Here is a 25,604-nt window from a genome sequence, read left to right as displayed (position 1 = left end):
CTTTTATTATATCATTATTTATAATTTAAGATTTTAAACATTTTTTAAATTGTTCAAACAAAAATGTATTTTCAATTATTTTAGATTATTTTTATATATTTTATACATTTTCTAATTTTACTATTCAAATGGTATAAATTATATATATAAGGATTTTTTTAGATATTGTTAAATATTTTTTAATTATAGTTTTAATTTTTTTACATAAAAGATCAAATTGATGCTTTAATTTTAATTTAAGGGTCAAATTAGATATTAATTCTTTTTAATTAACTTGACATCTTCAATAATAAAAAAATCACCGAATATTAGTGATAATAAGTATAATTTATCCAATTCAAAATCAATTTAAATTTAATTTAATTAATAATTAGATATATTCAATTTATTTTTATTCATTTTTCCGTTGACAAATGACAAGTAAACTACCACAATTCTCTATATCTAAAATTTAATTTATAATTAACTCATAAAAAATATTTTATATTTAAATTAGGGAAAATAACCTAATATTATGGTACAAAAAATCTTTTAGAAAATTAATAAACTGAATCATCTAAATCGATAAAATTCAATGGTTAAATTTCCTATTAAGTTCTTAAAACCAAAATACAAATAATAACCAAAACATCTTTTCCTTTTTAATCAAATTAAACCAAACCGTTATAATCCATACAAATTCAAAAAGGGTAAATTATAGGTTTAGTACCTAAACTATTAATTTTATTCCATTTTAGGTACCTAAACTTTATTTTTTTTCAAAATCATACTTATCATTTAGTTTATATTTTATTTTGGTATCCTACCGTTACAAACTTAACAGTAACATTAACATTAACATGTCATCATAATAATGTCACGTCATCATTGAAAAAAAATACCTTGTTAACAATTTTGTCAATTTTTTAACGACGAGTATCAAATTGAAAAATGTTAGGTATGATTATTAAAAAACATCAAGTTTGGATACTAAAATGGAACAAAAGTAATAGTTTATATACTAAACTTGTAGTTTACCCTTAAAGAAAGGTGCAAGTCTAAACATACTTAAACATCTTTTGATATGAAAAAAAAAGTAAATAATTTAAACATTATAAGAAAAAAATGTGAAAATACGACAAAGATGCAAGAAATAATGATTATAGTGCTTACAAAGCTAAGGGTAGCTACATTGCAAAAGGTGAGGTATTATTTATTTGTTTATATTCATAGCACAAATATAATATGGTATTGTTATATGCCCAACTTGAATAATGAACGATACACTACTGTTACAGCGGACGTGTCAAATTTTGGAGAACAAACTAACAGTCTAACAGTCAAAATGCACACCATTGTTATGGTTACCTTATCTAGGGTGCCAATAGCTACATGATGCTCCCTTGTTGCATTCTCCCCTTTCATAAAATTTACAAACCATCGTAGGTCGAGTGCCTATGTATTGAGGACCTGCCCCGGCTAAAACTTGAATCTCTTCCCTGAAAATCAAGGCCCTCCTGTTGGTTTCCCCAATAAGTGCCTAAGTTGGTGCTTCCGTTGCACGGGAAGGTTCCCGGACTGGTTCTTCCCCAACTGAAATTCCTAGCTCCTTGATCTAAGCCTCCCGAATTGAAAATATGGTTTCCCTGAATGGCTTCCCAGTTGGTTTCCGTAGTTTCTCGACCTGTTCTCCAAGTGGTATCTATAGAAGCCATGCCCCCAGTTGTTACTGCTGGTGCATGAAACTGCATCCCTACACCAGCTTCATATTGGTTAACCGAGACATTACTGGGCCATTTATCTTCATCCATTTCAGCACTCGTGGAAGAATGCCGGCCAGAACTCTTCTGACCATCAAGAACTTCAGACTTGGAGACCCCAATTGTCAAGATCGACTCAGATGACATTCGTAAATCATTTGTTGAGCTCAAAGCATCACTTTTTCCTGGATCAGGTGCAGGGCTAAAGCAATCGGGTTCAGCACATTGAGCCAACTCTCCATTGCAACGGAAAATCGACGTAGGTGAAGTCAAGGCGTTAAGAGACTCCATCGCTTCAACTTCAGCCAAGAGATCAGAAACAGACTCATCACCAAAAGAATACTCATTGGGGTCAGGAATAATTGGATCCCAAGCAGATGCATTTTCTGCAGGATCTGAGAGACAAGAATGTGCCAATTGACCACTTCCTGACCTTGGAGTAGCAGCATGATCATTTCCCAAGCTAGTTCGTTTCAAAGAAGACTCGGGAACAAGATCCGAGTCCCATTTCTCTGGAGAAGGTTTTGCTGGAGTGGAGGAATACCCACCCCATTCATCAGCTACTTCAGAAAGCAAAGATCCATTAACAACTAGACTAGAAGCTGTACTCCAACTAGGACCCGAATCTTGATGAAGAGCACTCGCAGAAAGAGACTGTTTGTTTTTAGTACCCTGTGGTTTCGAGTCTTCGAGGTTCATCTTTGATGTTGAGGTAGGAAGATCGAGGAAGTCAATATCATGATTGTGCTCTGCTGCTTCAAGAGCTCTAGCCAAAGAAATGAGACCACAATTGACATCCCGTCCATTTGAAGCATTATTTAAAGGCGATCTCCAGCTTTGCCCACAAGATTTGCCTGATTGTCCCTCAATATCATTTTGCTTCACATTTCCACCAATAAATTGACCTTCGAAGGTCTTGTTCGAAATTTCGTTCAAGTTAATGGAACCACAGTCCCATTTTTCAACCCCAAGACCTGTGATAACTAGATGAGACTGTGTTTCACATGATTTTCCAGAAAATGTAGATGACGGAAGTGAGCTACTCACTCGAGGCTGGCCAGGGAAGTAATTATCACCCTTCCCAGACTCCCATTGTGTCAAAGGACTTCCTGTTTGTACTGCATTGGAAGTGACAATATCTATAGGAGTAGCACAAGAAGAAGATTGCGAGCCCAATTCTTTGCTCTTTGCAGATTCATTGTTACCACAACAACGACCACTTGCATCATTCTGCATCGAGTTCGAGCTCACCTCCCCCTGTTTACTTTCAATCTGATCCACATTCAGATCCCAACTCCCTCTAACATCTCCAACCTTGTTCTGATATCCATCATTAGGGGAAAAGCTTGCATCATAAACTGGTACGCAGCTTTTATGAAACAGCTGTTGCTGTTGGCTGTACGGCCCAGCCAAAGCATCCGTTAAGAGAGTGGAATCCTCTTTCCTTTCACTTGCTCTCCATACTCTTAAATCAGGTGGCAAAAGACCACTCATGCGCCACCTACGTAACATTGCCATAGGAAATGGCCCATGAGTTTTCCCAAATGGATCTTGATAGTGCCATATTTTATCTGTCTCGATATTATTTACAGATAGCTCCGTTTCAGTAGAATGAGGTGTCATGCTAGATTCTCTGCTTCCTATATCACTCAAGACATCACCTCTCTTTAGTGGAGAGGGGGGCTCTTCTTTCATATTAAGCAACAAAGGATACCCTTTTGTGAGTCCCTTGTCACTTGCACAATTTGTGCCTTCGGGCAAAGGCATCCCTATCATAACACCTGATTTCTCTGCTTCTAGATGTTCAACTTTGTTCAAATATGTCTGTCTTTTAATCGTTTTTCTTCTCTTAGAATAACTAGCACCAAGGTCTCCAAAAGACCTTTCCGTGCCAACGCCTATAGCAATTTCTTTCCGCAGATTTTTAGCTTTAATAAGCTCACATAAACTTAAAGATAGCTTCTCTTTCAATAAAACCCAATACCTCTTGAAGAGATACTCCCAACTCGTTTGATCATCAAAATCTACTTGAACCTGCACATCACAAATTAAAAGGCTTATAAGTTAGACAAAAGCTCTTCAATCTTCAGTAATCTAAACATGCCAATAACAACAGTTAACAAACAAGGAAGCACAATTAATCCGAAAAATGGAACAAGTGACGAGACATTAAAAAAGAAATCAGTTAAGGAATAGTTAATCATACCATTTCATTGGTTCCTAATGCAGAGCTTTCAATCATCATAATAGTTTTCATGCACAATCCACAAAATCCTTTATTTCCTCTTACGCTCACGTAATCGGCAGCATCTTTAGCACAATTCTTGCACAAGGAATATGTGCAAGTATAGCACATATAATACGAAGACTTCTGACAAGTGCTACATATGTGCCACCCTGAAATGCACAACAAATAGAACACCAGATAATTAATGGAACAAACAACTTAGTCATAATAATTGAAATAAAAATGTTAGCATAATAACCGTTTGATCTGCAAGAATCCAAGTCACAAATAGACAGTATGATATCGTCGTGAAGTCTATATGAAAAAGTCGAAAAAGGTAATGCAATAACTACTTCATGAGCAATAGTCCAAGCCAATGACAGACACCCGAAGCCACCACTCGATAGACACATGTTAATGGTATGATACCATATCATAATTAAGATTAATATAGCAAATCCAGTGACTACGCAAGAACAAAGAATCCAAACCGACGACCGACATGGAAAGCTACCTTTCAACACACACATATGTCAACAGAAGAACAGTTAACTAACTGCAAAGCAAGCTAAGAGGAACATGAATCTAGATAACACTAACACAGGCTTCGACACCTAGCAGCAGTTATATTAGTTAAACTTGAATGGAAGTGAAAAATATTTACAAGAAGTTACTAAAATGCAACATACCGCAGTTCCATTTCGCGTTTGATTTAAAGAATGTCTCATCCCTTTTGATACAAGCTGGATGGTAAGCCTTAGGACAGCCTCTGATCCATAAAATACAATATAATCAGCAATGATGAACAGCACAAAAGGGAAAAGAAGAAGAAGAAGGAATACACATGTCAAAATGAACAGAAGAGGATTAAGAGAAATTAAACCAAATTTCTGTCGATAAAGGAAGAAGACCATGAATTGCAATATATGAAACTATTACTATTATAAAAGAAAAAAAAATAAAGTTCATAGGCATCGACATAGAAATTCCATGTTTAGCTGAAATTTTAACTCCAATTCAAATTTTCCAAATAAAACTCAGATAAACTGGATTAAGCAAAAGGTTTATAAAATTTTCAGCTCAATCTCTCTTCCGTTTTCTTACATTTTCTGACCATCAAAACAATAGAAATAGAAAAAAGACAATCAAACAGCAAAATTTCCAAACTCACCGGCGATCACAAAGCACGAGAGTCCCGCCATCAAAGCATATAAAGCAAACATCTTCTTCCTCATCATCCTGGTTCTCCCTCTGAGGCGGCGGAGCCGATGATGAATCGGCTTTCCCTTGATTTCTGGGTGGTCTTCCGCGTCTGCGCTTCCCAGCTGTCATCTCAACAACTTTGACTCCATTAGCCGCCACGTCAGCTTTCCCAACGATCATATCCGGAATCTTCTGCCATTGATCAGACCTCGTCAACTCCTCCCCCCGTAAAGAATCACGATTCAGACAATCACTATTATTCCCGACATCAGCACAAGCCATGGTGATCAATCCCCGATATTAAAAATCGGGGGGAAACCCGTTATTCTAAGATTCTCGTAAAAAAACTAAACAAATGAACAAATAAAAGAAAAGGTTGAAAACCCTATGGAAGAAAATGGGGGTTAGGCAGCGGTGGTGGAAGAGATATGAGTAGTAGTAGCAGGTACATGGAAATGGAAAATGGGAAATGGGGAAGGGACGTGACAAGGCGTTGTTTGGCAACCAAAAAGGAAGAAGGAAACTTTAACAACCTTTCCCAAAAAGCATTTTGCTTTGAAAGATATAGAAGAGAGAGAGGAGGCGCGGACACTTGTAATTATTGAAGTGTTTTTGGTGGTAAATGTGTTTGACGTCAAACGCGTTTGAATGGTCAGGAGAATGGAGATCGGGTGCGATTCTCTCGTTCGATGCAGCACCACGTGTTTAGTGGGCGGCAGTGGTAGGGTAAATTACTGGTTTAATATTTAAATTGTTAATTTTAATCTATTTTAATATTTAGATTTTTAAAGAAATCAAAAACAATACTTAAAGTCTAGTTTCGATTTATTTTAGTATCTTAATTTAAAATTTAACGATATATTTTGAAAAAAATTAAAAATTTAGGGACTAAAACGTATCAAAACAATAATTTAAATACTAAACGCGTTGAATATTTAACGTTAAGTGTTAAAATTAAATAAACACTAAATATTAAGTAAGATTTTAGAAAAATTAAAAGCTTAAATATTAAAGTTTAGATATTAAATACATAGGTTACCCACATTTGAAAAATAAAGGGAGTAGAATTGGGGCTCAATCGCTGGTATTGGTGCTCGGTCATCTTCCTTGCCTATTCTCGTTCCCAGTCGGTGGAAAATCACAGAACGTGTAATTCGTGGCCGGCTTTAGTCTATTGTTCGAAGCTCCATTTTGACTTCTCGGTCGATGCTTTTACTGTGTTTATACGATGCTTGAATGATTAAAAATGTGGAACATCCATCCACCATTTTGATTCTCAGTCCGAATAACTCTGGAAGATAATAATTATGTTCTAAACACATTTTTAACGATGAATATATATATATATATATATATATATTAATAATATAAAATTATTATAAATAAATTCTCAAAATAAAATAAATAATTGAAAGAAATTTAAATTTTAAATTCGATAAATGCCCCTAAATTATAGATTTGTACTTGCATCCACCGCAGAAGATGACTGAAAACAGATGTTCAACTCACCTTTCATTGCTGCTATTGACAACTCGTGATGCGAAACATTTCGGCCCTTGTGTTGTGTGTGTTTTCAAATTGTGTTTGGAATTTAGTGTAAATGTGTCCATCCAGCATCCTTGTTGATTGGTATTTATTTTATTCGAAAGAAACAAAATGGTCCAACCAATGAAATTGTACTAATATCCTACTTTTTTTTGTTGTTGCAAAAGGTTGAGTCATCCATGCGTGACTCAACTGTTGCTAATATAAAAGTTTTATTAGATTAAGGTTGTGCTTCGGTGCACATGAACAACTCTAAATCGGTCGTTTATTAACCTAATTTCAAAAAATATATTTAATGCGTCATCATTTTCTGAAAATTTAAAATCTCAAATTTTGATTTATCAAAAATTGGTAAAACAGTTCGTGTCATTAAATTACTATCCTAATTTCAAAATATATATTTAATGCATCATCATTTTCTTAAATTTTAAAATCTCAAATTTTATTTAGGATACATTATATGATATATTTAATACATCAAGAAATGTTGTTTGTCAACTGACATCCAACCGCTTAGATGTCAGTTGACAAACAACATTTCTTGATGTATTAAATATATCATATAATGTATCCTAAATAAATATTTGATAAATAAAATTTGAGATTTTAAAATTTATGAAAATGATAATGTATTAAATATTTTTTTTTTCTAAAGACTAATACCAAAATAAGTGTCCGAACTATACCTCAATTCTCGAATAGGTGTCTAAACTATTTTTTGGCCTATCCAATTGTCTAACATTACAAACGTTACCATTTTAGGTGTCAACGACGTGAATTTCTTTAATTAAGTGACACGTGTCACAATCTGATATTTTAAAATTTATTTTTAAAAATTATTATATTTTTATAAAAACCCAATTTCTATTAAATTATAAAAAAAGCCCCAAAATATATAAAATCCCCAAATCTTATCATTAACCCCTGTCGCCCACTTTCCGATCAGGACCACTGTCGTCGACGTAGTTCATGTCATCCTCTTAGTCATACACAATCGAAGTTGTTGTCAAGATCATGTGGGATCATGATTTTTATCCCAAGTTTGTGGGGTATAAAACGTCGATTCACTGTTGATTGATAGCAATTTCATGGGGGTTTTGGTCGTTGGGGGAGATGAGGTCAGGTGGAGTTTCGCCGTTGGTAAAGATGGTCGATGTGGTTTTAGGGGTTGAAATGAATGTGTTCAAAATTTTGGGGTTATTTTAAAATATTTATGTTTTTCTTTAAAAATATATATAATATTAATTTTTTAATTTTAAATATTTTTAAAAGCACAAGATTGTAACATGTGTCATTTAATGGGAAAGTTAACGAGTTGACGACCCAAACACCTAAAATAATAACGTTTGTAACATTAGGTACCTAGATAGATAAAAAAATAATTTGGGTACATAATCAAAAATTAAGATATAGTTTGGACACTTATTTTAGTATTAAACATTTTCTAAAATACATATATGACAATATATAATGTTACCATTTTTAAATTTTTAAATCTTTAAATCTTTTGGTTTTTCAGATGTGAGATTCATGTATTACATATTAAAGGAAATTTTAAATTTTATAAATAATATTATTATCGTTAAATAATATGTTTGACTATTCTTAAAAAAATTATGTTTGACTAAGCCACGGTGTCAACAATCCATGAACCGATACTCCTGGGAGTCACAAGTCTGTTCGTTTTCAAAGCAGAGGCTTTACGCATAAAGAGCGCGCCATGGAATTTCTTCCGCGAGAGTAACAAAGAAAAAAGGAGAACCGAAAAGCCACTGTTACTAGACGACGCTGTGAAGGCACCGCTATGGGTCTCTAGATCTCCATCCTGCTTTTGGCATCGGATGTTCACTCTCCGTTCGTCTCCTCCTAGAAATTTCTTGAATTATTTTTTCTTTTTTAGATGGAGAATGTATTCTGAAATTATTCAATCTGGCGCGGATTTTGATTGATTGTTTAATTGCGATTTATTATCTTATCAAAGTATCAGGTCATATTTTCTGAACTGATGATTACCGTTACTAAATTTAACAAGAGTTCGCTGAAAACTTGAAACCGATCAGAATAATCAGAATTGATAAGTTTAAATCACTTCTCGGATTTTGAATAGTGATTGTCTTTAGCTTGTTCACTGATTTTATCTCGTTATCAGTGTATCTGTTTACTTGAAAAGTTGAAATTACGTTCATAAGATTGTTTGCTTTTGCTCAAACAGAACAACAGCTTAAACTTGACGATGTTGTTCATGTGAACCGTGAAGTATTATGATGAGGTTTGGACTGAACCATGAAAAATACGGTTTCTTTGTTATTTCGTAATTCTGTAGTTTGGTGAATTTTTCAGTAGAAGGTGAAACTCTTTAATGTGGAATTCAGATATTTTAATTCTATTTAGTCCAGGCTAATTGCAATACATATTTGATTGGATAAGTTTAACGATCATACGAATAGCCAACCTTCAACATTATGTTTTTGTTGCGCAGGAGCCTCTTAAGCTTGATATTGTTATAAGCTTTCCGGATGGGTTCACATATATATTTCATTTTAGTACTTTGTTATATTTTATTCCACATGATTTGTTTATGGCAACATTTTTTATTTATCTTTCATTTTGGATTCTGTATTAGGGATTACACCTTTTGGAAAATTTTGATACCATACGACTTCAGATGCGATATGCCAATTCTTTGATTGGGTAGTTAGGCCTTGAGGATTCCTTTATTTAATTTTTTTACTTACTTTAGTGATCAACCTTGTTTCTGCATTCAGTGGACCATCCACTCTAGCTTATTTTGTAGCTATCTATTCTCTTTTTTCCCCTTGGAAGGACTGTCTATTCTCTTTTTGGTCCAACCTATTCTGGAACTTATAATAAGGATACAGGTATTTACAACCTATTCTACCCGGTATGCGCCTTGATTATTACATAATGGAGTGCTGTCCAGATCTTTATCTAGTTATTTTCAAGGGCTTTCATTTGCTTGTCCTAATTCAAGTCAGTATACGGATTGCTGCCATGATAGTGACGGTTTTATTCTTATTTCCTCTTTTCATGAATACTTCTCATGCCTACTTTTTTTTTTCTTATTGATAATTTTGGGTGAATACAAGATAGTATATGTTCAAAGCTTCTTAACCCTTTGACAATGAACACTCATACTTTGGGATACACAGTGCTCAAATTCCTATGTGCATGTTGCTTCAGTGGGTTTTAGAATATCAATGGTATAGAGACTAAATATTTGGACTCCAACGAATTCCTATGTTCATGTTGCCAGCTTGGAGAAGAATTGCTGTTCACTGTTGGAGGCCAGCATGTTCCTTTCGGTGCATCACCTCAGGTAAATCTAAAATTGATTCTATGAGATTTATCTTTCTTCTCTTTTCTTTCTTTTTTTAAAATCCAAAAAAGTTCTGGAGCAAGAGTGGCTACTCTATCTCCAAGACCAGTGCAAGCCGTCAACCCATATTGGGATTTAGGGACCCATTGGTCTTTCACCTGCTAGCTTTTTGGACTTGCAAATCGCCTACGAATGGTGGACATTGGTCAGTGGGATTTGAACCTAAGTGGGGTGCATGAAGAGTAAGAATCTTTATCTTCTTTTATCTCCTCTGGCATTTAGTGTCCTCTCTCATCTCATGTGGGTTAGGGTGCCTTGTGGAATCCACCAAAGCCAATACCAATGATGCAAGAACACTTTGAAATGGACTATGGGAGGTTTTATGCTGTTATGCACAACAGCTTTCACCCAAGTGTGTTTGTCGCATTGGACATTACACCTAATAGTTAGGCATGATATTTTATTTTCTTCTTTGCATTCAGTTGATGGGTGAAAAGGTTTTGTATGGAAGCTTTTTATGCCTTAATTGTTTGCATATTTCCCCTCCATGGAAACAACCGATTTTGTTTCCATGTTGACCAAATGGTTATTCATTCTGCTTCAGATCCTTATTTGATGGCCAGTTATTGAAAATAAATTCTACCTCGAACACCCAAAAAGTAAAGACAATGATAGTTCCAAAGGGTTCAGAAGGGAATTTAGATATATCTTTGTTCCTATTTTATTCACTTTATCTTAAAATCACTCTACTACTAGAATGGCTATTAACAGGTTATGAAGAAGGGCTATATTGCAACAGACACACTTTTATATACAACAAGTTTTACTGTTTTAGCTAAAACACAAATTTGAACTTTTCAACTATTCCATCTCTCTAATTTAATGTAGATCCCAACACACAGGGGTACGGTGGCATCCAAAGGCAGCACCCTTTTGTTTTAAGCTATTATCATGTGCTGGAATTGCCAATAACGTTTCCACAGTAGGAAGTATCAATCTCTGCATGTTATTTAGTAAAATGGAGTATAAAATTCTTGTAGTTCATTATCTAGCAGCTATTTGATCCATTAGGATGCCGCAAGGGTCTTTTCCCATCAATGCTTTGATGCCTAATGAGAAGATCAAAAATAAAAGCCCCAGGCAAATCTACCTAAAAAACAATAAGTTTCCGTTGCCGGGACTTGAACCCGGGTCTCTCGGGTGAGAGCCGAGTATCCTAACCAACTAGACTACAACGGATTACTTTTAAACCTGTGTATTAATATATTTTAATTGTATGTTTTTAGTTTCCAGCGAGATTCGCTTTGTATGTTTCCCCACGCTGCTTTCCTATCGGTTGCATCAGTTTCCGGCTCGACCCTACTTTGTCTTTTCGGTCATCTCTAGAAAGGTTTGTCTTTTTCACACGAATCTTCCTTTGTTTTCCTTATGGATAACAGTTTCCTATCAATGCTTTCCCTGTACACCGATCCTCTGATTCTGCTATGTTCATTAAGGTTTATAGTTGCCCTCATAATCACATCAGCTTCATACATGATTGGCTTGCTTAAGTAGACTGAAACTCCAGGAAGCAGTTTATATTGCTTGATATTTTACCGGAAACTCTCACTTTTCGTGAGATCCTTCACTGGAATCAAACTGATCCTCTCAAAAAACTAACTGTTGTGCTCAAAGATCTTCTTCCCCTCACATATTAACACACCTGCTAAAATAAGCAAACAGCCTGCTATGCTTAAAACAACTATGAGGATCCCTTTAGATTTGCTTCCTCGAGGGAGGTGAGTTTGCGTAAGACAGGAGGATCATCAGTGGAGGAATCACTGCCCAGTTAATATTCGGGTAACCATTTAACTTATTTTCATCAATGATAGCTGGTGCTGATTCATTAAACATGGTACTTATTCTCCAAATGCTGTCCTTTTGTTTACCATACATAGCTAATAAAATACCCGGTTCCGTTCTCTGCTTCAGAGAAGGATCCGCCCCACTGCAGTAAAATTGGCGAGACTATCGAAAACCTTGGTCTAAACTATGTAATGTGTGTCACCAAGCTTGATATCATATTCAATATTAGCAAAATGATGATTCATGGTGCAACCACATGTAACAACCCGATTTTCAAAATAATATTTAATTGAAATTTGAGGGTTTAATTGTGAAAATTTGGCGAAAATTTGGGACTGAATTGAAAGATTTTAAAACTTGGAGCTTGTTTTAAAGTTAAAGAAAATTCAGAGACCAAGCCCTGAATTTAACCTTGAAGTGTCGGCAGGCAATTGTTATATGCGTTATTTTTGTTTTGAAAAACAGAAATCAATTTCACAAATCCTTCCTCACGCACACAACTTCCAAACTCGATTCCGACGCCGTCCGAATTCCGATCGTTGTTTTGAAACCACCGTTGTGTTCATCATCGAGCGAGGAACAAACCCTTCAAATTAATTGAAGCGAAACGCGGCCAAACGTCGGGAATTTCCAGTCAAAGTAGCGACGGTTTTGTTAGCTCTATCGCCGAGAAAATCTTAAATTCACCGCTGATCGTTGCTCCGTTTACGACACCTCCCGCACCATCGTGTTCCTTGTGTCGTTCCGAGTCCACCGGTGTTCCCCTTTTTCTCCGGCGACGGCGGCGCGTGGGGAGGTGAACCGGTCAAACTTCCCGATTTGATGAATTCGAGCTCTCCGACGTTCAAAAATTTGAACCGAGCTTTGTAAGTATCTAGAAAACGCTCAAAATAATTTTTAGAAATTTTTCCGTAATTTTTAGAGCCCCGGAGGACACCTCACGCGCTACACGCGCCGCCGTAGGGCGAGTGAGTGACCGGTTCAACCAGTTTTCTTAAGGGTTTGACCGGTCACGACCCGACCCGACCCGTTGACCCGACCCGATCGTTGACCGTTGACCGGTGCTATTCTAGTAAATAATTCGGTTTTGGTGCTATTCTGGTAAATAATTCGGTTTTGGTGCTATTCTGGTAATTAATTCAAAATGGGTGCTATTTTGGTAAATATTTTAAAAAGGGTGCTATTTGTGTAAAATGTTCAACAGTTTGTTGACCTCCTTTGACCAGAACTTTGACCGGCTATTAAACGATCGTTAATCTTTTCCGAGTATACCTATTCTGATAGTTTTCGACGTGCCGAATCCGTTTCCGTGGTTCGTTTTGTCAAATTCAAACCCAAAGGTCTCCAAATCGACGGTCAAAGTGGCTGACTTTGACTTTGACCAAGAATTTGAATTTTCGAAAAGTCATACTTTATGTTTTTCGACGCCCTGATTCCGATTCCGCAATCCGTTTGGCCAAATTCAGACTCGAAATACCTCAAATTGATAGTCAAACCCGACAAATGCTTATATACTTAAGAAGTTTAGCTTTGAACAATTAAATAGGATTTGGGACTGATAAATATTATTGTTTGAAGGTACAAGAGACTCTTCGGATCGTTCGACAGCTCGACCCAGCTCTTCTAGATCAGTTAAACCACGTGTACCAGTATTTACCAGTTCGAAAACTGTAGCAGAGCGTGGTGAAACCAGCAATCAGTAGATTTGCTATTTGAATCTATTGTCGAGGTGTGTTCCCTACTTATTATTGAACTGTTTTATTGGTTTTAATATGTGGTACACCGAATTCATTGGTTATTGTTTTATGGATGCACCAATTTAATGTGACAATTTATGGAATATGACTGCTATCTAATTTTTGTTTTGAAATGGTATATGATTACCATGTTTTTGGATTTATGGAATTTATGTCACGGTGCAATTGAATTTTGGAATTGAATTACGATGGAATAGCTCTGATCAAGCTAACTGGGCCTAATGTGACTCTTGAGGGCCCCAAGATGTTTCATTAGGTCGGCTTTCCTTTGCTGTGTGCTTAGGGTCAGCTATATGGACTTATTGACTTGGGCTTAAGGATACAAGCTTCAGAGCCTATCCTTAAGTCGGCTTTCTTTTTGCTATGTGCATAAAGTAAGCTATATGGAAAATAATTTTGGGAACTACTGATGGTGTACCAGAAAAGGGTTTAAACTATGATTTTCAAAAGTTAAACTCTTTTACGAATTTGTGAGATTACTGGACTATGATTTGTACCTATTGACATTTTATGGAAATGTTGGGACACACTGAGCCTAGCTCACCTTTTGAAAATGTTTTCCCCCTTTCAGATATTGTTGGTTAGATACCTCGGTTCGAGCACTTGGAGGATCAACATATCTCTTGAAGTAAATCAGATTGTAATGTTTTTATCTTGCAAGTTGACTTTATTTTGGTGACATGTACCTTATTTTAAATATCGGATTTTATAATGATGACTCTTTTGCTATTACTGCTCGGTTTATTGTGATTTTGAATTTGAAGACATGTTTTAAATTAAATTATTATTTATTGGTACTATATTTACGAGTTGGATTTTGATAGTATAATTTGTTTATAATTTCATGTTATTTATAATGTGATTTTATATTGATGGAATAATGATTTCGGAAAATGTCTTTAATAATCATAATGTGATCCACTAGACTTAGTCGAAATGCATAGGCCGGGTCTAGGGGGTTACATTTATTGGTATCAGAGCATTTGGTTTTTAACCCTCAGACTGTGTATGAGTCCACATTGAAAATACGGTTTTGAAATATTTTACAAAACGAGTTACTAAGGCCATGTCACAAAGTTATTAAGATTTTAACTATGTTTGAGACTCCAAGTGCTTATCTAACCCTAAGTTTTATCTTCTGTAGTAAACTTGAGATCCATCAAAATGAGTGCTAGACGTGGTCGTCGAACTAGCCGTGGACGAGGTCGAGTGGTTAGATTCGTAGATCCGATCGATGAGATACGGGTAGATCCCCCACCTCCGATAGGTGATCATGCTCCTACGACCCCAACGGATCTGCCTCCTGCCGCTGGTATTGGCATGAGTACACCGATAATAGGAGCGACCGATATTGAGTCAGAGTCTACCGGAGTTGCTTTGGATGAGAATTTTGGTAGACAATTTCTGCAGTTAATACAGGGAGCAGTCAGAGCTACTGGTGTTGTATCTGAGGTTTCTATTTCGCAGACTTTGATTGCCAATGGAGTTAGAACTTTTGGGGGACAGATAGGTGGAGCTCCTACTGAAGCTGAGGATTAGCTCCAGGATACAGAGAGACGCATGGATCAGTTGGGTTTGGACTCAACTAAGAGATATCAGGGTGCTGTGGCGATGTTAGATGGCAATACCTATACTTGGTGGGAGTCAGTGACCAGTAGTGTTCCTACCGATCGTTTGACCTAGAATTTCTTTGAGGATTTCGGAGCCGTTTTCTGGGAGAGCGCTACTTAGCTCAGAGACGACAACAGTTTCAAGACCTGGTTCAGGGAGACATGACTGTTTCTGAATATGAGATCGAATTCCTGAAGTTGCTGAAGTATGGATTTAGTATGGTACCTACGGAGAGAGATTGATGTCGTAAATTTGCCCTTGGACTCAGATACGAGCTGCGTAGGCAAGTTGTAACCCATCAGGATGAGATATTTGATGTGCTGGTGGGCAGAGCCAAAGATGCGGAAGAGGTGGAGGTTTTAGCTTCTGGTAGAGAGCGTGTTGATCAAGATCGATCTAAGAAATTTTCAGGCCCGATGGAGTCATCAGCACAGTCCGGGAAGAGGACTCGTACTTCAGCCCCTCAGAGAAGCAATACACGTTTCAAGCCTGCAGCATCCTCACCGTTAGTTGGCAGTCGAGGCGGTTACTCGTCGTATTATAATGGGCCCCTTTGTGAGTATTGTGGTAAACAACACTTAGGAGAGTGTCGTAAGAAGATGGGTCTTTGCTATCAGTGTGGATCTAGTGGTCATTATCGGAGGGATTGTCCTCAGCTAGTTTCGTTTGAGCAGACCACTACCCAAACTCCTGTGCGTTCGCAGACTATAGTACAAACCCCAATTAGAGATCGTAGTCAAGGAAAGACTCGAGGATCAGCGTCCAGGACAGACAGTAGAGCCCGACCTCAGCAAAATAGAGGGCCAACAGCTTCTGAGGCTAGACAGCCAGCTTTAGTTTATGCAACTAGACGTCGTGATGACAGAGATGAGCTTGAGGTTATTGCAGGTACATTTACTATTTATTCTACCCCATACTTTGCATTATTGGACAAGGGCTCCACTCACTCCTATGTATCGAGTTCAGTATCTCGAAACCTTCAGATTCCGATCGAGAACACTGAAAATACTGTTACAGTTACAAGTCCAGTAGGACAAGTGGTATTAGTGAATAAAGTATTCTGGCGTTGTCTTCTCGAGGTTCAGGGAGAAATTTTTCTCGCTGATCTTATGGAACTTCCTTTAGAGGAGTTCGATCTAATTCTTGGAATGGATTGGTTGAATAAACACAAGGTAAAGTTGGATTGCGAATACAAGCGGGCTACTCTGAAGACTTCAGATGGTCGGACTGTTGTGTTAATTGGTGAACGGCGTGGTTATCTCTCCAATATAGTTTCAGCGATAGAAATTGATCGTATGATCCGGAAGGGATATGAGACCTTCATTGCTTGTATTTTGAACACCAAAGGTGCATTGTCCACGATCGAGGAGATTCGTACAGTTAGCGAGTTTCCTGATGTTTTTCCGGAGGAGTTGTCTGGGTTACCTCCTGATAGAGAGGTAGAGTTCGAGATTGAGACTTATCCGGGATCTTCACCTATTTCTATGGCACCTTATCGTATGGCTCCAAAGGAACTTAAGGAGTTGAAAGTCCAATTGCAAGAATTATTCGATCGAGGATTTATCCGACATAGTACTTCACCATGGGGAGCTCCAGTTCTGTTCGTGAAAAAGAAGGATGGGTCGCTAAGATTATGTATTGACTATCGGAAATTGAACAAGATGACGGTAAAGAATAAATACCCACTACCCAGGATTGATGACTTATTTGATCAATTGCGAGGAGCTACTGTATTCTCTAAGATTGATCTTCGTTCGGGGTATTATCAATTGAAAGTTAAAGGATCTGATGTTGCAAAAACGGCTATTCGCACTAGATATGGTCATTATGAATTTTTAGTGATGCCTTTTGGTTTGACGAACGCTCCTGCAGCTTTCATGGATTTGATGAATCGGGTGTTCCGACCATATTTGGATCAATTTGTGGTGGTCTTCATTGACGATATTCTGATCTATTCTCGTACAGAGGCAGAGCATGACGAGCATTTGAAGATCGTTCTGCGGACTTTGAGAGAGCATCGTCTATATGCCAAACTAAGCAAGTGTGAGTTTTGGCTTCAAGAAGTGTCATTTCTAGGGCATATTATTTCTGTGCGAGGTGTTCATGTTGATCCCAGCAAGATAGAGACTATTATGAATTGGAAATGACCTAAGAATGTATCTGAAATCCATAGTTTCTTGGGCTTGGCTGGTTATTATCGACGTTTTGTTGAGGGCTTCTCGATCATTGCTTCTCCTTTGACAAAGTTGTTAAGGAAGAATGTGTCGTTTGACTGGGGCGATGCACAACAGGAGAGCTTTGAGAAATTAAAGGCGGTTTTGACTCAAGCACCGGTGTTGATTCAACCAGAGTCCGGGAAGGATTTTACAGTGTATAGTGATGCTTCACATTCAGGACTTGGTTGTGTTTTAATGCAAGAAAGTAAGGTGGTGGCTTATGCATCCCGTCAGCTGCGGCCGCATGAGAGTAACTATCCTACTCACGATTTAGAGTTGGCAGCAGTAATTTTTGCCTTGAAGATTTGGAGACACTATCTTTATGGAGAGAAGTGTTACACTTTCACGGATCATAAGAGCTTAAAGTATCTTCTGACTCAGAAGGAACTTAATTTGAGACAGCGTCGTTGGTTAGAGCTTCTAAAGGATTATGATTGCGTGATTGATTATCACCCTGGTAAAACTAACATTGTAGAAGATGCTTTGAGTCGAAAGACGGTATCGGAGTTGAGGTCTTTAATGGCCAAGATGAATTTATATGACGATGGCACTTTGTTAGCAGAATTGCAAGTTAAGCCGACCTTGGTTGATGAGATCAAAGCTAAGTAGCCCCTTGATAGCTCCTTGCTTTCCATCTTTGAGCAAGTAGAGCAGGGGACAAACTCAGATTACGCAATTAATCAGGATGAAGTTTTATGCTTTAAAGGTAGATATTGTGTGCCTGATGATGCTGAGTTGAGGCAGACTATCCTTACTGAGGCTCATAGTAGTCCATATGCTATGCTCCCCGGAGGAGATAAGATGTACCGGAATTTGAGAGAGAGGTATTATTGGATTGGTATGAAGAAAGACATATCTGACTTTGTGGCTAGGTGTTTAACTTGTCAGCAAGTTAAGGCAGAACATCAACATCCATCAGGTTTGTTACAGCCTATCAAGATTCCTGAATGGAAATGGGAGCGTATCACTATGTATTTTGTTACTGGCTTGCCTATGACTCCTTCGAAAAAAGATTCAGTTTGGGTGATTGTTGACAGACTTACAAAGTCAGCTCACTTCATTCATGTGCGAGTAAATTATACTTTGGATAAGCTGGCAAGATTGTATATTTCAGAGATTGTCAGATTGCATGGTGTTCCATTGTCTATTATTTCTGATCGAGATCCGAGATTTACTTCGAGATTTTGGAAGGCGTTACATATGGCTTTGGGAACAAGATTGGATTATAGTACATCCTTTCATCCACAAACTGATGGTCAATCTGAGAGAGTAATTCAGATTCTGGAGGATATGTTGCGGGGTTGCGTAATCGATTTTCATGGTAGTTGGGAGAACTTTTTGCCGTTGGTTGAATTTGCTTACAATAACAGTTATCAGACCAGCACTCGTATGGCACCCTATGAAGCACTCTATGGGCGTAAATGTCGCACTCCGATCTGTTGGACTGAGTTGCGTGATAGGAAAACGTTGGGACCTGAGTTAGTGCGAGAGACGGAGGACACAGTCAGATTAATCTGTGACCGTCTGAAAGAGGCATTTGATAGGCAGAAATCTTATGCAGATCAAAGAAGGAAGGATATACAATTTGAAGTGGGAGATCAGGTTTTTTTAAAAGTTTCACCCTGGAAGAAAGTATTGAGATTCGGGCGTAAGGGTAAATTGAGTCCAAGATTTATTGGACCATTTCGTATCTTGAAGAGGGTAGGACCTGTTGCATATCAGCTTGAGTTGCCTTTTGAGCTCAGTCGTATTCATGATGTCTTTCATGTATCAATGTTGAGGCGATATCATCCAGATCCAGATCACATCATTCAGGTTGAGGATGTAGACCTGAGACCTGATTTGTCATATGAGGAAGAGCCCGTTCAGATCTTAGAGAGAGATGAACGAGTTCTTCGGAATAGGCGTATTCCAATGGTCAAGGTTCAGTGGAGTAATCGAGGTCCCTCAGAAGCTACTTGGGAGACATTGGAGTTAATGGAGGCTCAATTTCCTCATCTATTTTCATAAGGTAAATTTCGAGGACGAAATTTCTTGTAGAGGGGTAGAATTGTAACAACCCGATTTTCAAAATAATATTTAATTAAAATTTGAGGGTTTAATTGTGAAAATTTGGCGAAAATCTGGGACTGAATTGAAAGATTTTAAAACTTAGAGCTTGTTTTAAAGTTAAAGAAAATTCAGGGACCAAGCCCTGAATTTAACCTTGGAGTGTCGGCAGGCAATTGTTATATGCGTGATTTCTGTTTTGAAAAACAGAAATCAATTTCACAAATTCTTCCTCACGCACACAACTTCCAAACTCGATTCCGACGCCGTCCAAATTTTGATCGTTATTTTGAAACCACCGTTGTGTTCATCATCGAGCGAGGAACAAACCCTTCAAATTAATTGAAGCGAAACGCGGTCAAACGTCGGGAATTTCCAGTCAAAGTAGCGACGGTTTTGTTAGCTCTATCGTCGAGAAAATCTTAAATTCACCGCTGATCGTTGCTCCGTTTACGACACCTCCCGCACCATCGTGTTCCTTGTGCCGTTCCGAGTCCATCGGTGTTCTCCTTTTTCTCCGGCGGCGGCAGCACGTGGGGAGGTGAACCGGTCAAACTTCCCGATTTGATGAATTTGAGCTCTCCGACGTTCAAAAATTTGAACCGAGCTTTGTAAGTATCTCGAAAACGCTCAAAATAATTTTTAGAAAATTTTCCGTAATTTTTAGAGCCCCGGAGGACACCTCACGCGCCACACGCGCCGCCGTAGGGAGAGTGAGTGACCGGTTCAACCGGTTTTCTTAAGGGTTTGACCGGTTTAACCGGTCACGACCCGACCCGTTTACCCGACCCGACCCGTTGACCCGACCCGATCGTTGACCGTTGATCGGTGCTATTCTAGTAAATAATTCGGTTTTGGTGATATTCTGGTAAATAATTCAGTTTTTGTGCTATTCTGGTAATTAATTCGAAATGGGTGCTATTTTGGTAAATATTTTAAAAATGGTGCTATTTGTGTAAAATGTTCAACAGTTTGTTGACCTCCTTTGACCAGAACTTTGACCGGCTTTGACCGGCTATTAAACGATCGTTAATCTTTTCCGAGTATACCTATCCTGATAGTTTTCGACGTGCCGAGTCCGTTTCCGTGGTCCGTTTTGTCAAATTCAAACCCAAAGGTCTCCAAATCTACGGTCAAAGTGATTGACTTTGACTTTGACCAAGAATTTGAATTTTCGAAAAGTCATACTTTATGTTTTTCGACACCCTGATTCTGATTCCGCAATCCGTTTGGCTAAATTCAGACTCGAAATACCTCAAATTGATAGTCAAACCCGACAAATGCTTATATACTTAAGAAGTTTAGCTTTGAACAATTAAATAGGATTTGGGACTGATAAATATTATTGTTTGAAGGTACAAGAGACTCTCCGGATCGTTCGACAGCTCGACCCAGCTCTTCTAGATCAGTTAAACCACGTGTGCCAGTATTCACCCGTTAGAAAACTGTAGCAGAGCGTGGTGAAACCAGCAATCAGTAGATTTGTTATTTGAATCTATTGTCGAGGTGTGTTCCCTACTTATTATTGAACTATTTTATTGGTTTTAATATGTGGTACACCGAATTCATTGGTTATTGTTTTATGGATGCACCAATTTAATGTGACAATTTATGGAATACGGTTGCTATCTAATTTTTGTTTTGAAATGGTATATGATTACCATGTTTTTGGATTTATGGAATTTATGTCACGGTGCAATTGTGTAACACCCCCCAACCCGTACCCGACCCGGATATGAGTCAGAGATACTACATTGACTTTAAAACACAACTCTTAACAAATAATAGTAAAATATTTGAACTTATATTAAGAAAATACGATAATATACATATTGTAATATAAGTTTACTAAAATATTCAGAGCATACACAACTTAACCCTTTAATTACATGCCAACTGCCATTTACATAACAAAATGACCTACTGATTAAGTTGCTTCTGATCTGGTGGTTGCAGGAGTAATGCTGTCAAGCTGCTTAACCTGTCTCGTCTACTTTCTCGGATCCTACGTGTGAAACACTCACACGCTAAGTCATCGACTTAGTGAGGCAATGTAATAATAATAACAAAGCAATGTAATGACCATGTCATAATGATATGAAATGAGATGCAAACATGTACTTAATCAATGTAGTCTACATCATCAATATCCATACCTGTAAGCATATTACTTTAGCATTCATGAATTTGTATGAATAAGTTTATTGGCCCATGATATCATACTGAGAACCTAAGGTATCTGAGTAATGTGAGGTTGTGCACTATGCTGTCACCACAGCTCGTATAAATGCACCGAAGTGCCGCGTAGAATTGCACCGTAGTGCCATATAATGATGTCCATAAGGACCACATATAATTCCTTAAGAATCATATACATATACTAGGGATCAAGTATGTGTCTTTCCAAGACTTCACACATGTTCCACAGAATATATATATATCCCGAAGGACCGCGTAGAATTGCACCGTAGTGCCATATAATGATGTCCATAAGGACCACATAGAATTCCTTAAGAATCATATACATATACTAGGGATCAAGTATGTGTCTTTCAAGACTTCACACATGTTCCAAAGAATATACATATGTCCCGAAGGACCGCGTAGACCCTCTACCCTTGGCATGCCAACTATACCTATAGTTCTCATCTACATAACATGGGCTTTTACATTTCACGTAGTCTATATCGCGTAGACATGTAAATTCTTACCTTTTCACATAGCTCATAACTTTTCCCACATAGTCATGTCATATAATGCATTTTATATGAACTCATGTCATGTCTCATAATACAGAATATGCTCATGTACCAAGATATAAAATCTAGACTTATCACAAGTCTAGAATGGAGTATATTTCTATAATTACGCTATGCATATGCACTCACCTATATTTCTTTGCCTTTTCCTCGATCGATCCTACTTGTAGATTATTCCCGAACTCGTGTAGGCTCAGTATCTACATAATAATTCAATGATACTTATCAGTATACTAATTAATATATTCTAAACTATCATTCCTTAGACTCATAGAAAAGCCAATTTCATCCTTTAATGAAGGTATGCATCGATGCACTACTGATGCATCGGTGCATAAAATGCATTCGATGTTGTATTATTATTGGGATACATCGATACATGACTTATGCATCGATGCACTAATTGCATTCGATGTTTCTATTTTAAAAGAGTGCATCGATGCATTACCAATGCATCGATACACCTTCAAATAATTTCTGGGTTTTAAACTTTATGCATCGATGCACTATGAATATGCATCGATGCACTCTGCCCAGAATCCTCTTTTATGCCCGAAAATCCACTCTTTTCAGCTTAATACTTCATATATCATCCTCTTTCTTATTTCCTAACTTGCATACTCTTACTTAAGCTAATTATTATCCATTAAATATTTCTAAAACTTAGAAATCTAATTCTCCATGTAGAATTTAAGAATCTAACCCAAATTCCAACATGTTCTAATTTGAATTCTAACACCTCATACTTCTTAGTTAGCTTATTGACAAGTCAAAAATCTTATTCAAACTTCAAAAACTCATGTATATCAAAATTTCATCTAAAAACTCATTTTCCAAATCTATCTCTAAAACATTTATCTTGTTGTCTTAATGTCATATAAGCTTTCCTTTAGCTTATATAATATCCAAACTTCAATTTCCAAGCTAAACATCAAAGAAACTACCAAAGTTCAAATTCTTACCTTAAACTTGGGTCTTCACGTTTGGAAGAAGAGAAGAGTGAAGATAAGAAAGAAGGAAGAAGAAATGAGAGGATTCTGGAAACATTTGTTTCCTCCACAAGCCCCACGTGGGTTATAATATAACCCCATAACATTTTTTTTATTATAATTTTTCCTTACAAATGACCATATTGTCCTTACATTCATTTCATATTTACTAACCATTATTTTTAAACTATATAATTATTCTACTTTAATCACCAAATGTTGAAACTTTGCAAATTAATCACTAACCCGGCATGGAGGATGTTACAAATTGAATTTTGGAATTGAATTACGATGGAATAGCTCTGATCAAGCTAACTGGGCCTAATGTGACTCTTGAGGGCCCCAAGATGTTTCATTAGGTCGGCTTTCCTTTGGTGTGTGCTTAGGGTAAGCTATATGGACTTATTGACTTGGGCTTAAGGATACAAGCTTCAGAGCCTATCCTTAAGTCGGCTTTCTTTTTGCTATGTGCATAAAGTAAGCTATATGGAAAATAATTTTGGGAACTACTGATGGTGTACCAGAAAAGGGTTTAAACTATGATTTTCAAAAGTTAAAACTCTTTTACGAATTTGTGAGATTACTGGACTATGATTTGTACCTATTGACATTTTATGGAAATGTTGGGACACACTGAGCCTAGCTCACCTTTTGAAAATGTTTTCCCCCTTTCAGATACTGTTGGTTAGATACCTCGGTTCGAGCACTTGGAGGATCAACATATCTCTTGAAGTAAATCAGATTGTAATGTTTTTATCTTGCAAGTTGACTTTATTTTGGTGACATGGACCTTATTTTAAATATCGGATTTTATAATGATGACTCTTTTGCTATTACTGCTCGGTTTATGGTGATTTTGAATTTGAATACATGTTTTAAATTAAATTATTATTTATTGATACTATATTTACGAGTTGGATTTTGATAGTATAATTTGTTTATAATTTCATGTTATTTATAATGTGATTTTATATTGATGGAATAACGATTTCGAAAAATCTCTTGAGGACTGGTTCCAACTCTTGCAATCTCTGGAGGCCGTGGCATATGTCGAGCATGGGGACAGATTAGGGGTGAGCTCTGATATAGGAAGGAAAAACGTAGTTGAGTATGAAAAACAGAACTTGCAAGGATTGCCATTGTTGAGAAAGAAAAGAAATTGCCATAGATAACTAACTTCGGTAAAACATAGTTGTACAGTTGAGAAGGAACAAGACAATTTCAACTGATACAGTGAAGCCTTAATCATCCCATGACCCTTTCTTTTCTCAGCTATGGTAATATGTGTTAGAGCTTTTTCCTCAAATTTTTGGCCAAAAAAGTTTCCCAGGTAGATATTAACCTTCGCCTGTTATTGTTTAACAAAATGGAGCATAAAAATTGTTGCAGTGCATGCTGGAGTCTCAACTCCAACACCCCATAGTTCACATTTGCTCCCTTGTGCCTAGGTGTTTCTCCAGAAGCTTTTTTCTTCACCTTGGATCTCGTCTTCTCTAGAGGCCACCAACAACTACCTTTGGCTTTGTCATCTCAATATTTTCACCAGCTGCTTTTCTTACCTTCAATCAGAGTGGTCCTCTACAACTATTAATAACAAGAATGTTTTCATGATCTAGAATTGTAAAACAGCAATCCATCGAAATCCAGTTGAAACTAAAATTGTTGCTGTATGGTTTGTCTTTTCAAACGAATTTTCATGTTTGACTTCAGCTTTAAATGCTCCCATGGATAACACTAAATAACCTTGGAAGTGAACGCCGAATTATTCTAACATTTGTTTGGCCTTGAATTATTCTTACAATAACTTTTTTCTTTAACCAATATGGCTTAAGATATCACTATTTTAGTCTGAGCCTCGATCTTAAATTCTGTAATGTTAAGAATTACGTCTCTATCTGTGTCCTGACATATCGCAAGGAAAGTTGTAAAGATAGGCGCTTTGCTTTAACCATGGTTCTAGGAACCTAAATGACCTTTTAAAAGTATACAATAATCACACCTTAAATTGCATTAATATTATATTACGATTCGAGTCTAAGTAAATTCATAATCATAATTATAAAAACCATAATTTGAAGGGATTGCAAAATGAGAATCACTCTTAAACCCATCAAATTCTCTACTTCTCTTAACTACACTTGTTTTCTTTTTTAGTCGCCTTTAGATTCCTTAAATTTATTAAACAGCCTCAACAATAAAAAGTAAAAAAAAAAACTATTCTTTTTTTTTACTAAGAATTGAAGTGCTCATAAATTATCATAATTGACCAAATATAACACATTACATACAATTACAACCAAATTCAAGTGTCAAAGCGCCTCTTAGAC

The 25,604-nt window shown here is 36.9% G+C and overlaps 1 non-coding gene and 1 pseudogene across 1 annotated transcript; both read right to left on the bottom strand.

Annotated features, from left to right (window-relative positions):
• Positions 1–1,167: 1,167 nt before the first annotated feature.
• On the bottom strand, positions 1,168–5,784 carry LOC120137654 (annotated as a pseudogene).
• Positions 5,785–11,217: 5,433 nt separating this feature from the next.
• TRNAE-CUC lies at positions 11,218–11,290 on the bottom strand. Its single transcript has one exon. It is a non-coding gene; the product is annotated as a tRNA-Glu (tRNA).
• Between the last annotated feature and the right edge of the window lie 14,314 nt (positions 11,291–25,604).

This window comes from Hibiscus syriacus, unplaced genomic scaffold, assembly GCF_006381635.1.
Source record: "Hibiscus syriacus cultivar Baekdansim isolate YM2019G1 unplaced genomic scaffold, ASM638163v2 tig00110676_pilon, whole genome shotgun sequence".
Lineage (NCBI taxonomy): Eukaryota > Viridiplantae > Streptophyta > Magnoliopsida > Malvales > Malvaceae > Hibiscus > Hibiscus syriacus.
This window is presented reverse-complemented; position numbering and strand designations above follow the sequence as displayed.